The sequence below is a fragment of the Panthera onca genome, chromosome D1, assembly GCF_046562875.1.
Source record: "Panthera onca isolate mPanOnc1 chromosome D1, mPanOnc1 haplotype 2, whole genome shotgun sequence".
Lineage (NCBI taxonomy): Eukaryota > Metazoa > Chordata > Mammalia > Carnivora > Felidae > Panthera > Panthera onca.
In genome coordinates, this window is record NC_138348.1 from 102642755 (window position 1) to 102658179 (window position 15425).

At 37.5% G+C, this 15425-nt stretch overlaps 1 long non-coding RNA gene across 1 annotated transcript; it reads left to right on the top strand.

The window, feature by feature from the left end:
* The first annotated feature begins 4952 nt into the window (after positions 1-4952).
* Positions 4953-11970, top strand: LOC132662288 (uncharacterized). Its single transcript, XR_009602561.3, has 4 exons — positions 4953-5461; positions 8074-8209; positions 9329-9452; positions 11835-11970. It is a non-coding gene; the product is annotated as an uncharacterized LOC132662288 (long non-coding RNA).
* The last annotated feature ends 3455 nt before the right edge of the window (positions 11971-15425 follow it).

Sequence of the window (15425 nt, forward strand, 5' to 3'; positions counted from 1 at the left end):
AATGCATTTAGAATTGTTTGTTACATAGTGAAGTTCTCTTTAGTATAAGCTATCATCACTGTATCATTACATGAAAAGAGAGATGCCAGGAGCAAGGTGATGACTTTGCATCAGTTAGAATTAGGCACAAAAAAAACACATGCTTTTAAGTATTATCATATATAAACTTTGCCTCTTAGGAGCCATGACCTTTGGCATGTTACTTATTGTCAGTGCGTCATTTTCCTCATCGATCAACTCCACATGATACTACCTGGTAGTTATAAATACTAAAAGAGATAATAGTTATAAAATTTTTAACACGTTGCAAGGCACACAGACACATAGAAAGTGCCTAGAAAACTTCAATGCAGTTATCTAACATCCAGGTTGGGGCTAGAATCCAGTGGCTAGAATCTTAGTCCCGGTCTCTATTTACTAAACCAAGGATGCACAAAAAGTAATTCAGAACTCACTAGTAGATCTTAGCACTCTTACCTATAAAACTGTCTGCCCATTGTGTCCTGGGTCCTGGCTGTCATCACTGGGGACAGTGCACCTCATGTGGCTCCATTATGGCCTTTCTGGAATGATGCCACTCTTGTGATCTCAAACTTAGAAGGCAAGCTTATCCTCCCATTATAAAATCAGTTAGGGCCTTGGCTCCAAGCAGTATGTAGAATTCCCACCAGAAGGGGAGAGTTTTAAATTGTGACCTCCGAACTCCTCCATACCTCAGTTTTGTGGTAATCTTTAAACAATTAAGGGTCTGGTGGTAATCTCTAGCATCACATTCAGTACCAGTGGATCTCTTAGGTTATAGAAAGTACTGAATTACTGAGTTACCTCCCTCTTTGTCTAATCTTTTAAATTGTAGCAAAATGTGTGTTACACATTTTGTTAAAAGTTAAATTTTACAGCATGCTTTGGGCAAGGATATTGAAGTAAATTAGCAGCAGAATGAAGACAATGATACTTCCATTTTCATTCAACTAATGCTCCAGTGTCTTCATTTTCAAACCCCCTGGGTTAAAACTTTAAATGTAGCCCTTTACTTCAAAGATGGCACTTGTTACAAAGCATTAATAATCCTCTTATATATATTTTCCTCAGAAGTTCTAACTACAAAGCAGCTGGCCCCGATAGTCTGATAAAGGTCTAATTTATGGGATGAAAAATTGAAGGACATCATTTTATTCTGTTCATATTACATTTTCATAGGTTCTAAGATTGGGTAGACTGTTTTCACAAGAATTGGGAGGAAGTTCAAATTCAAGTGCAGATTCTGTCACTAGCTGTATAATCTTGAGCAGGTCATTTCATCTCTTGGTTTTCTATAACATGGTAGTTGTGTGTGTGTGTGTGTGTGTGTGTGTGTGTAGACACAGTAGTTCCCCCCTCACCCCCTTTTATCTATGGTTTCACTTTCCACAGTTGGAGTTACTCACAATCACCTGTGGTCTGGAAGCAGAAGATAATTCTCCTGACATATTGTCAGAAGGTCAGTAGTAGCCAAAGGCCATGTCACAGCACTTACATCATTCGCCTCATTTCATCTCATCATGTAGGCGTTTTATCATCTCAAATCATCACAAGAAAAGAAAAAGGATGAGTGCAGTACAACAAGATCTTTTGAGAGAGATCACATTTATCTAACTTTATTCCAGTATATTATAATTATTCTCCTTTTTATTGTTCATCTCTTACTGTGCCTAATTTATAAATTGAACTTTGTCAAAGGAATGTATGTATAGGAAAAAACCTAGTATATATACGGTTCAGTGCTATCTGCAGTTTCAGGCACCCACTGTGGGTCTTGGAATGTATTCTTAATGGATAAGGGGGACATGTGTGTGGAAAGGAGGAGCACGCTTTGAGGTGAATGAATGTATAAATCCAAATAAGTGCTTTGTAAACTATGAAGCCCTTCACAAATGGATAGTAAAACCATTATTATAGATGACATGCTCAATCCCATTCTAAGAATAGGTAAAGGAAATGCAGAAGCAGAGAATATAATTCCAGTCTTAAGGAAACAGAGTATTAGGTTTATTTGGTTTTTGAAATGTATACTTCAATTAGTACTTTCTCTATCCTCAAAAAAGCTTAATCTACAGCTCACAAAATGTACAAAAATAATACCTTAAAAATTAACTACATCACACTCCAGTGAAGTTACTTGAATTTTTTCCATCCCCAATTTGCTTTTGCATGGCTCTACAAGGGAGCATGTATAATTTCTTATCTGCGTAGCACTTTTGATTCAAACAGTCTTCAAAGCTATTCTTTCAGTTGAACCAGTAATAAATCAGTCATGATTAACTTATGATAAACACCAAACCTTTTCTTCTGTCTTTATGATCTTTATAATTTTACACTTCTTTGATTTTGGGGATTACCTGTCATCAGCACTGAAGTCAATGGATCTGCCTGAGGCTGGAAAATTTCAACACTAACTTGCTGTGGACTTGGATGAGAATATCAACATTCAGTGGCAAAAACATGGTTATCCCTTGATTGGATCATTGGCCTATTCAGTGAAAGAAATTGAGTACATTGCCAGAGTCATTGACAGAACTGGAGGAGATAAACACACCGTCATTGTTATTTCTCTGGGCCAGCATTTCATACCCTTCCCCACTGATGTTTTTATCTGAAGGGCCCTCAATGTCCACCAAGCTGTTCAGCGTCATCTTCTGAGAAGCCCAGACACTATGGTTATCATCAAGGCAGAAAACATCAGGGAGATAAACACCGATGCGGAAAGATTTAGTGATTTTCATGGTTACATCCAATATCTTGCCATTAAGGACATTTTTCAAGATCTCTATGTGGGCATCATTGATGTCTGATATAACAATTGCATATAGCAAAATAGTGTCCACCCACCTCAATCTGTAGTCAGAAATCAAATTAATATATTGTTAAACTGTATTTGCTAGCTAACATCTCTGAAATTTATTCACTTAATTAAAAACATTTATGAAGTATTCGCTGTCCTGTCAGATGCTGTATTTGGCTCTGCACTCCCAATCAGCATGAAATAATCTACACTATGGCTAATCCATAAACCACCAATTCAACCAAATCAGTTCTTTCTAATTGGGCTTCTACTTAAGAGAAAAAAAATTTAATGCTCATGAAAGGGACCTACACTTCTTGATAAGAGTCCTGCCACTCTTCACAAATGGGAAGTCAATACTTCTAATGGTAAGAATGTGGAGAAATGGTTAAAATTTCTGATTCATGGACATTCAGTGCAATAAAGTCATAAAATATTTGGAGAAAGTCCCATTTTCTTCTTTCTACCGTGAAAGACCAACTCAAGATGATTGCCAAGTGGCAAGAGAAGTCTTGTGAGGTAATTCACCATGTCCTCAGTCCTAGAAGAGCAGAATTCCAAGTGAGGTCCCCTGGATACTAAAATCCTTTGACTTTTCTCTCCTTTTAAGAACTCCCACTGCTAGAAGCTAACCTGATTTGATAGAATTTATCCTCCAGGAATATAGAATAGCAGGTGAAAGCACAGTGCCCTAGCATTCAAGAAGCTGAGCTGCAGTCCTTTTGTCAACAGTAATTTTACAACTTTGGACAACTTCAGCTCTCTGGACCTATTTCCCAGATAAAGGAGTTGGTCCAAGATTTGTGATTTTCAAACCTTGCTCTGTACAAATCTGGGTGCTATGGGTGGTCCTTCAGGTACTGCTTGGAGGAACAGGACTTAGGTGCCTGGTGGGCAGAATACAAGTTCTGCTACGCCATTTCAGCCAGCATATCAGCCATGTTAACCTATATGTGTGCTGGACTTCTGGGAAGGTTTTGATTTGAAAAGGCTCCACTACTTAAAACTGTTTGAAAACCAATAATCAAAACACTGGTTTCTGTAACCTACACATGGAGGTTTAACATTTTAATCTCTCACTTGGATTTTAACAGACCTTCCCAAAACGTAATCATTTAAACATTTAAAATTTAAAATCATTTTAAAAAATAATGATTGATAGAATTTCAGTTGGAAGGGGAAGTATCATTATCATAAAAACAATCTCGCATCATATTCTTCCTTAATTTTTCACTCCAAACCATGCCCACATACTTCTGGGCCTCTGACCTACTCTTGCTACTTCTAGGAAAGAACAATTATAGTAGAAACAGCATAAATCTATTTATCCAGTTTCTTCTGGGTAAAGGATAATAAATATTTACTTATTTGCCCAGGAACAAGGGTTCACAGTTCAGTGCCCAGTACACATTCAGATGGTCAAAAATTTTATCCATCATGAGCCAGGAACTATTCTAGTCTGTAGTGATAAAGTGGTCACAAAGGCAAATGAATTCTCTGCCATGAAAGAATTTACATTATAAGAATAATGTAGATATAAAATAATTCCGACCTGTTAAAGTAGTATAAACAAAGTATATAATGTTATGTAATGCACAATGATGGCATGATGGTGATGGAGGTGACAAGTAGAGTTAGAGAAGACCTCTCAGGGGAAAGCACTTCAAATAAGATCAAAATACTGGAAATGAGGCATCCATGAGAGAAAGTAGGGACAGAAAAAATGACAATTGCAAAACCCAAGAGACATAATGGAGCTGGGTTTATTTAAGGAACAGGGATCATTATGCCTGGAGTATTGGCCATGCAGGAAATATGGAGGGAGAAGTTACAGAGGAAAGCAGGAACCCAATCATGTATGGCCTCTGTAGCCTTTGGCAAGGAGTTTGAATTTTATCCTGATTACAATTGGAAGGCAGTAGAGGGATGGAAAAATAGAAAGAAGGAGCAATAGAGCAAGAAAAGAGAATGTAAGGGAGGGAAGGACTGGTTACCTTAACTCGGGCATCACCATAGACTGTTCCAGTTGCTAAGGTCAGAATGAACAAGAGTTGTGAAACCATGGAAACCTGGAACAGCATGTGTTGTTTTCTATTAATAAAGTGATTTTCCACAATCACTCTTCAAGTGAAGGGAGAATGGATAAGAGGGCATGTTAAAGGGCAGATTTTTAAAGAGAACACACAGAGGGCTATAATTTTAGAACAGAGACTAAAAATTAGAATGAGACCTAGAGATTTCTTTTAAGAAAAGAAAGAGAAATATGTTTGTAACATATAAATCCTAAGAGAAATGTAAGCTCAGATAGGGCAATACATTCAGAACAGCTCTCAGAAGTTTGCACTTTTGGTTCTTCCAAAAACTGAATCATCATAAACATAGAAGTAACTGTTGCTATGCCTCCTTGACATTAGATGTGGTCATTTCCTGTCTGAGATGATTGCCAAGTATGTACCCAGAAATGCAAGTTGGTCTTCCAACGGGATGAAAAGGTAAAAATGGCACCCAGCCTTTTAGATAGAATGAATTGTTACACATGGAAAACTACTCCTGAAAGAAACAAAGAGGTGAATATTTCCAAGGGAAACCATTATCAAGGGGCAAGGGTGTTAAAGAATATACTGAGAAGAAACTGAGAAGGTAAGCGTTTTTTAATTACATATACGGGGACCTTTCCAAGGAAAATGTTTCAAAAACTGGTATTTTCTAAGTACCACTTAGTGCTGAATTCCTGTAGTTAGACTCTTTCGTTGTTGTGTAAGTTTGGATCCAATTAGAAGGTAGAAACGATACAGTGAACTAAACTGAGAAAGTCCCATCTAGAGAATTATCAAACTCTGGTAAAGGAGTGACTGTAACATATAAGGAAATCATATGGTACTCTTAGAGTAGAGGGAGGGAATCCAAGGAAAGAGCAACTTGGAAGGGAGCCTCCCATGGCTGAGGGTCAGACCTTGTTGGTGAAAGTAACAGAGATTGTTGGTTTTCCCAGACCACAGTTCATGGGCTGTTGCTAGGCAAGCAGAAAACACCTTCTGTATGTTTTCTGGGTACAGGTGATGGTGGGCAGGGTGCAGGTGAGTGGCAAGCAGAGGCATGGGCATGCAGAGCAGGTGGGGATCTGGAACACAGGGAAACTGTGCAGGAGACCTGCAGAAGTAATCAGTGCCCAGACAAGGAGGAGGTCTTTGGAGAGAGGAAGCTTTGTGGCATCATTTTCTGTGTAGGAAAGGCCAGGGTATATTATCACTAGTTCAGAACAAGTCTGCAAGGCAATCAAATGATGAATAGGTTCTGGGAGCAAGCCTGGGGAAGAGCTCCACCAGATGGTCCCACACCCAAAACACCAACCCACTGCGTAGCCACTGGAAATAGCAGGATAGCACCTTCCTCCTCTAATGTCTTTCCAGTGCCCTCTCTTGAGAAAGCTAAACAATGTGCTCATTGTACAGGAGGCATGCTTGAGAGAATTCTGTCCATTATTGAAGAGAGTATATTGAAGGGAATGTTTGGACATGAGAGAAAATAAATTGATAACTGTTACAGTCTTTAGTGTATTCCTTTTTTCCTTAGGAAAGAAGACCATGCTCTAATAATACTTCGCATCTTTAAAAAAATGAACAAAAATTTTAAAATCTATATATATAAATACATACATGTATGTGTATATCCATCCCTGAAATTACATTTCTCTTCAGTTACCATCACACATCTCTCTTCTTTGAACAAAGCCTGCTTCAAAATGTGATTGTTTATTCACTGTCCTCATGACTCATACTCTCTGTTACAACACATTCCATGTTGGCTTATGTTCTACACTGCTCGTCTTAAGGTCACCTTTGTGTTGTCAAATATAATGGCCACTTGTCTGTGTTCATACCATTGAAACTCTTGGTAGCATTCAAGTTGAATACACCTTCTTTATTCAGACCCTCGCTTTCCTTTGTGTAACATGATTTTCTGTGTTTTCTGCCTGCCTGCCTAGAGACTTTTTCCCCCTCTCGTTTGCCCATTCCACCTCTACTACTTGGCCTCTAAATTTGGAATACCCTGGAGTTCCATCCCCTTCACTGCTTTTCCCTATCTACACTTTCATTCTGGGTAATATCCACTCTGTGGTTTACATACTGCCTAAAATTTCAATGACTTCCAAATATTCGTCTCCAACTCTGATCTCTTGATTGAGTTTAGGAATTGCATAACCAATTGCCTACTTAACTCTATTATCTAGGAGGCATCTCAAACTCACCATGATCAAAGTAGAATCATTGATTTATATCCCAAAACACATTTGTCCAAGTCTTCTCCAATTCACAAAATGTTAGCAAGGCTCATATAATAGTCAGAAGCTATTCTTTATTCATCCATTTCTCTCACCTCAAAATCCTGTCATATTTTTTTAAACGTAGATAATCTATCTCTTCTCTACTTTCATTGCTATCATCCTGGCTCAGGCCACCTCTCTCCTGGAGTTAGGCAACAACTGGTCTTTCTCCTTATAATCTTGAAACTTCTTCAAGGCATTCTCTACACAGCAGTCAGATTGATTTTTTGAAACTGTGGATTGTGTTATTTCACTCCCTTAGATAAAATCTTTCAATGGATTCTAAATCCAGCTGCAGGGCAAGTGTCTCCTAAGAGATAATTTTTCCTGACCACACAAACTAGATGTAGGTCCCTCCGTCTATCGGTTATATTATCATGTTCCCTTTTTATGTGACTATCACTATCTAAGATGATCTTATTAAGTTAGGTTTATATGTGATTTCTACCTGTTCTACTCAATGCTAGATTCTAAGCTCCCTGACTATAAAGGCCTTGTGTTGCTCACTAGATGTTTTGTCCACAGCATCTAGAAAACACCCAGACTATATTGGTTCAATCTGTATGTGTTGAATAAAATAAAGACTCCTTTTACATTTGTCAGGGAGGAAGCTGGATGCCACAGTGACTAATAGTCACTTATTAGCTAATAGCTAATAATTATACAGCTATTTATAGAATGGCAGGTTATAAAGACATGTTCTCTTTCAGGAGGATATATCTAGATATTCCAGAAAGACTCCAAGATCCATCAAGTCTGCAAAAGCCCATGAGATGTGTATTATGAAATACTGTCAGGTTGTGAGTCAGAAATTTCAAATTTAGGAACAAAGGTTGTATTTTTCATGACTACCTATTGGTGACTGAAGCTTTAAAAGAGAAAGAAAAATATGAACATATGTTAACAGTTGTACCTTTGTGTTTGCCAGGAAAGATTTGCTCTTTTGGAACATGAACAATGATAATGCTCCAAGTGTCTCCTGGAAAGGGTTTGGCACACTTAGAAAAATAAGGAAGAATAAGATTTGGTCTCTGCCAGAAAGTATATGTAATCCAACTAAAGAGGTAAACTTGTATGGAAATAACTAAGAAATGAAACCAAGGATCTGCCAGCATAGCCTAAACTTCTATATCTCACACTAAATTAGCCTCTAAAAGTATCTCTTAAATGGGTTTCCCACTTCCAGAACTAGGTAAGGATCATAGTAAATATATGTTCCTGCCTTAAACCCATCGTCCAAGCTGTTCCTTTTTAATGGAAAGAAATTCCTTCATAGCATTCTCTAATTAAAGAGAACCATCAAACTTCAAGCCCCAGATCTATATAGGCATACTCAACCACTCCTTTCCTGTGCACTCATAGCACTATTTTCATATGGCTGTGATGTTATATATTAGAAATAATTCTGTATGTGTCTGATAACATACATAACACTGAAACTAAATTATATATTTCATGAGGGCAGGGAATATACCTTTATCATTTATAAACAATGCCTGACCTTTGGAGCTCAGAGACCATGCTTGGATTCCTAGTTATTTCCAAGTTTTCAACCGAGGGCATGCAATACATGTTTGGGACTGAATGAATGAATGCATGAATGAATGAACAACTCTTATGACTCATGTGAGGAATAGAACAAAGTTTCAGATAAAGCTTCCCTAAACAAAGAGTTAATGGTAGGAAATAGGACTCCCTCTCTTAGCTGCCTTCATCTGTATTGCCTCTTGTACTGCACATCTGTTGTTTCTTTCCTGACCAGTACTCCTCCTTCTAGTAACAGAGCCCCTGTTTTCCTAGAGAACTGCATTTACTCCACTTTATATCATACCAGTGGAACTCTCAAACATGTGGTTCTCCCTATTTTTGTATCCTACTCATCCATCAAAGCACTCTACCACCGCATAAGTGATCGGTCCCAATTGAGTCCATCAGAGTTCTTATTTGTGTTTTTTTCTGTGACACATAAATTCTGGAAGGATGTGGGCCCCTCTCATTGTGAAAGTTGAACACTGAAGCCCATGTGTGGCTTAAGCTTCTTGGGACTACAGTGTGAAATGAATCAGTCTGAGAATGGATTTAAGGAAAGAGAGGACAGGAGAGCCTAGAGGCTTAGAGAACTTGCTTACCTTATTTGAACCCCTGGATGACTCATTAAGTTCCCTTTTTTCTTTTTCCCTTAGCTGTCATGGAAACTACTAGCATGAGTTGGAAACTACAATTGAAAGAGTCCTGGATAGTGTGTTCCTGTAAGATCAACTTGCCTCTGGAGAGCAATAATAAAAGACTGCAGATGCAGTTGTTCAGGTCATTACAAACTCTAGGAAATTAACAGAATTAAACAGGCCGAGGACCTATGATTGATACCAAAGAGAATTTTCTGGATACCCTGATGGAAAACAGTTGAAATAATAGTATTTCTATCTTTTGCTATGAATCTTCTTAAGATAAACTCTTAATATCCCATCTTACTGATCACTAAATTCTGCCTACAGAGTAGAAAGTTAAGAACCTGTCCAAGATTCTCAACCCAGTCTAGGAGAAACTTTTATCAGATATTATACAAACAGGATCTAGTAATAAAAGATAAACAAGTGACTCACAATATAAAGAGATAACAAGATACTAACAGAAAGTAGGAAGCTGACAATAAATAAGAAAAACTGTCGAACTTACTCAAAATGGTGGACTTGGCACATGCTGTAGCCTTCCCTCTAAAATAAGTCCACAGAAATGTCTGGAAGGAGATTTATAAAACTTCCTTACCATGCCAGAAAACAAGAAGAATTTCTTTCAACAGAGTGTGAGAAAATCCAAAGACTGAAATCAAAAGAGAGGAGATTAAACTAGAAAACTACAGTCCAAAATGAATTCAGGACTGGATTGCCACAAAAGTTTCATATACTTGGCTCAGGAGAGAGCCCTGAGAAGATTGTAGTCTATTAAGTGTGCAATAGCATTATATCTAAAAAATAATGTTTAAACCTTAGCTTAAAAATAATTTATTGCTGGGGCACCTGGGTGGCTCAGTCGGTTAAGCACCCAACTTTGACTCAGGTCATGATCTCACAGTTCGTGAGTTTAAGCCCCATATCAGGCTCTCTGCTGTCAGTACTGAGCCTGCTTCAGATCCTCTGTCCCCCTCTCTCTCTGCCCCTCATCTGCTCTCTCTGTCTCAAAAATAAACATTTAAAAAATAATCTATTGGTAATTTTTCAATGTATCCTAATCATTGCTCATAGATCACCATAACAAATATAAGTTTGAAATAGTGCAAGAATTAGCAAAATGTGACTGACACAATGTGAGCAAATGCTGTTGAAAAAAATGGCATCAATAGATCGTTCAATGCAGGGTTGCCACAAACTTTCAATGTTGTTGTAAAACAAAACAAAAATGCAGTATCTGCAAAGCACGATTAAGTGAAACAGAATAAAATAAGGTATGTCTATACAGGGAAGCTACTAGTAGATCTTACATTCAAAGATGAATACTTAACCAAAATTACCAATCATTTGAAAAAGGTGAATACTTGAAAGAAAAGACATCAAGCACAACACAGAGAAGAGATTTGCACATTCAGGAAACCGTATAATTCATTTCTGGAGTGACCTGAGAAGATGTTGCAGCCATGCTTAAAGTTAGCTAGATGTTTTGCTAAACTAAACATAAGATAGATGAAATAAAAAAAACTTGAGGGACACACTGAAAATCGAAATGAAAACCATACACTGGTAAGGTGAAATATTAACTCAGTAATTCCTCCAGAATATAGAATACAAGGAAAATGAGATCAAAATTGTGAAAGGAAAGTTAGTAGATATTAGTTCTCAGATGTAAAGGGTCATGAGCCATTAAAACTACCAAGAAAGATAAGATAAAAGATTTGCATAAATTTCATAAAACCAAGGATGAAGAGAAAATTTTAAAAAGTTCCAGAAGGATATTAACATTGATATCTGATATCTCATCAGTCACATTAGATGCGAGAAGAAAATAGAACAGCATCTTCAAAGATACAAGACAAATATTTTTCATCTTTTCATCCTATACCAGATAGACTTAACTATTTGTGGATGCAAAGCAAAAACCTATTCAGTGTTGTGTTGGCCCTTTCCGAAAGCACTAAAAAATTTACAAGAGGAGAAATCAATTTAGTAGATAGGAGTAGATTTTTAGAAGTAATATCGGTTAGAGAAGCCAGTTACAAAACAATATTGCTATAATTGAGAACTATTATATGTAAAACTTAAGCATAAATATTAGTACAGGTGGTAATGACAGTAGTGGACAATAATTGCTGAGCTTAAACTAAGTACAAAACACTGTTCTAAATACCGTGTAAGTATTCATTTAATCTTCCTAACAATCCTGTCAGCTATATACCTATAACCCGATAATCCTGAGGCACAGAAAAGTTGAATAACTTGCCATTTGTCACAGAGCTAGTAAGTGATAGAGCCAGGATGTGAACCTAAAAATAACATTGAGATTCCAGATGATATTAAATGTATACTGAATTATGTCCCCCCACCAATTCATGTTGAATTCATGAATTCATGTTGAAGTCCCAAGCTCCAGGACTTCAGAATATAACCGTATTTGGAAATAATGTCTTTAAAGAGGTTATTAAGTTACAGTCAGGCACTTTGGGTAGGACCCTAATCCAGTAGCTCTGCTCCCTCATAGGAAAAGAAAGAGACACCAGGGAGGCACATGCACAGAAGAAAGACCACGTGAGGACACAGCAAGAAGGTGACAATCTGCAAGCCAAGGATAGGGGCCTCAGAAGATCTTGGACTTGGAGCCGCCAGAACTGTGAGAAAATAAATTTCTGTTGCTTACCCTGCTCAGTATGTAGCATTTTGTTATGGAAGTTCCAGCAAACTAATACTGGTTTGAGTGCTAACAATATAGCAATAGGAAATTTTTATGTGCTATCTAGATGCATCTTTTAAAGTATAAATTTAAGCCTATCGGTTTTTTTTAATTAAGAACAGCTCATAAAGAAGTATCTAATTTTAAGCCAGAAGAGGAAAAAATCTAACAAAGGAAATACATAAATGTTTTAAAGGAAACAATAATAAAGAAACCAAGCAAGACTTGGAAATTGGGTTTACAAAATAATGTAGAAATAAGTCTGCAGTGATCATATTATATATAAAAGAGTAAAATTCCTAGTTAAAAGACAGTTCAGGTTAGGGGGCCTGGGTGGCTCAGTTGGTTAAGCATCTGACTTCGGCTCAGGTCATGATCTCACAGTCCATGAGTTCAAGGCCTGCGTCAGGCTCTGTGCTAACAGCTCAGAGCCTGGAGCCTGGTTTGGATTCTGTGTCTGCCTCACTCTCTGCCCCTTCTCTGCTCATGCTCTGTGTCTCTCTGTCTCAAAAATAAATAATAAAACATTAAAAAAAAAAGTTGAAGTTAAAAGAAAATTAAGCATGTACTTAACACGCATCCCAGGAATTTCCCTTCTGGACATTTATCCCAGAGAAAGCAAGATTTATGTTGACCTAAAAACCTGTTCACAATTGTTGATATCAGCATTATTTGCCATACCCCAAACTTGGAAACAAATGTTCCTCAATAGGTGAATGGTCATGCGAACTGGGTACATCCATACAATAGAATGCTATTGGCAACACAAAAGAGCAAACTATTGGTAGGTGCAACAGCGTGGATGGATCTCTATGCTATATGCTAAGTGAAAAAGCCAATCTCAAAACACCATGTATAATTCCATTCATATAACATCCTTGAAATGACACAATTATAGAGACAGAATAGATTTGTGATTACCAGAAGTTAGGAATGGTACGGGAGAAGGAGGGTGTGACTACAAAAGGGTAGATCTTTGTGTTGAGGGAATAGTTCTATATCTTGGGTCATAGAGGTAGTAACACAAATTTACATGTGGGATGAAATTACTGAGAACTACATGCATGCATTGTACCAGTGACAGATTCTTGGTTTTGATCATGTGCCATGTAAATCATAACCATTGGGGAAAACTGGATGAAAGGCAGAGAGGATCTCTCTGTACAATCTTTGCAACTTCCTATGAATCTGAACATTAAGTTCAAGGCACTGTTTTAAATGCTGTCATGTATTAATTTAATCCTAATAGCAGCCTTATGAGATATATACCTGGAAACTGATGATAGTAAGGCACAGACAAATTGGGTTGTTTCTTTTCAAACATATGAACAATGCCTGACACTTGGCAAGCATGTAAAAAACATTTGTTCTATTAGACAGTTAAAATAATACTGAATAATTTGAGGAACTTAAAGAATTGAAATAAATACTAGATTAAATAATGTAATATAGAAGGAGAAAATGGGAGCTAAATATTTTATTGACTCTAACATACCATTTATTTAAAATACATCATTGTGTATGTACCACCGATACATTAAAATCCTGCAATTAAATTCATGTATAATGTGTTCTTATAGCTCAGAATTTTTTTAGATTTATTTATTTAAATTCAAGTTAGTTAACATACAGTGTACTGTTGGTTTCAGAAGTAGAATCCAGTGATTCAACACTTCCATATAATACCCAGTGCTCATCCCAACAAGTGCCCTCCTTAATGCCCATCATCCATTTAGCCCAATCCACACCACCCACTTCCCCTGCAGCAACCCCCAGTTTGTTCTCTGTATTTAAGAGTCTCTGATGTTTGCCTCCCACTCTGTTTTTAGCTTATTTTTCCTTCCCCTCCCCTATGTTCATCTGTTGTGTTTCTTAAATTCTACGTATGAGTGAAATCATGTGATAGCTGTCTTTTTTTTTTTTTTTTTTTTTTTTTTAAATTTTTTTTTTTTTAACGTTTATTTATTTTTGAGACAGAGAGAGACAGAACATGAACGGGGAAGGGGCAGAGAGAGAGAGGGAGACACGGAATCGGAAGCAGGCTCCAGGCTCTGAGCCATCAGCCCAGAGCCCGACGCGGGGCTCAAACTCATGGAGCGCGAGATCGTGACCTGAGCTGAAGTCGGACGCCTAACCGACTGAGCCACCCAGGCGCCCCGTGATAGCTGTCTTTCTCTGACTTACTGTGCTTAGCATAATAGACTCTAGTTCCATTCACATTTTTGCAAATGGCAAGATTTCATTCTTTTTGATTACCAAGTGATATTGCATTGTATATACACACCATATCACCTTTATCCATTCATCAGTTCATGAACATTGGGATCTTTCCATCTTGATGTCTCAGCAGTTCATTTTTGCTTTTATTTCCCTTGCCTCCACAGACATGTCTAGAAAGAAGTTGCTGCAGCTGAGGTCAAAGAGGTTGTTGCCTGTTTTCTCCTCTAGAATTTTGATGGTTTCCTGTCTCGCATTTGTGTCTTTCATCCATTTTGAACTTTTTTTTTGTATGGTGTAAGAAAATGGTCCAGGTTCATTCTTTTGCATGTCACTATCCAGTTTTCCCAACACCATTTGCTGAAGAGACTTTTTTCCTTTGGATACTCTTCCCTGCTTTGTTGAAGATTAGTTGGCTATATATTTATGGGCCCATTTCTGGGTTCTCCATTCCATTCCATTGATCTATGTATCTGTTTTTGTGCCAGTATTATACTGTCTTGATGATTACAGCTTTATAATACAGCTTGACGTCCAGAATTGTGGTCCCTATTGGGGGTCGTTTCTGGTTCCATACAAATTTTAGGATTGTTTGATCTGGTTCTGTGAAAAACGCTAGTGTCATTTTGATAGGGATTGCATTGAATGTGTAGATCACTTTGGGTAGTATCAACATTTAAACAATATTTGTTCTTCCAACCCATGAGCATGGAATGTTTTTCCATTTCTTTGTGTCTTCTTTAATTTCTTTTATAAGTGTTCTGTAGTTTTCAGTATATAGACCTTTTATCTCTTTGGTTAGGTTTATTCCTAGGTATCTTAGAGGGTTTTTTTTTTTGGGGGTGCAATTGTAAATGGGATCAGTTCCTTGTGTTCTCTTTATGCCGCTTCATGATTGGTGTATAGGAATGCAACCAATTTCTGTTCATTGATTTTATATTCTGCGACCTTGTTGGATTCATGTATCAGTTCTAGCAGTTTCTTGGTAGGGTCTTTTGGATTTTCTGTGTAGAGTATCATGTCATCTGTGACAGTGAAAGTTTGATTCCTTCCTTGACAATGTGGATGCCTTTTACTTATTTTTGTTGTCTGATTGCTGAGGCTAGAACTTGCAGCTATTGAACAACAGTGGTGAGAGTGGACATACCTGTCATGTTCCTGACCTTAGGGGGAAAGCTCTCATTT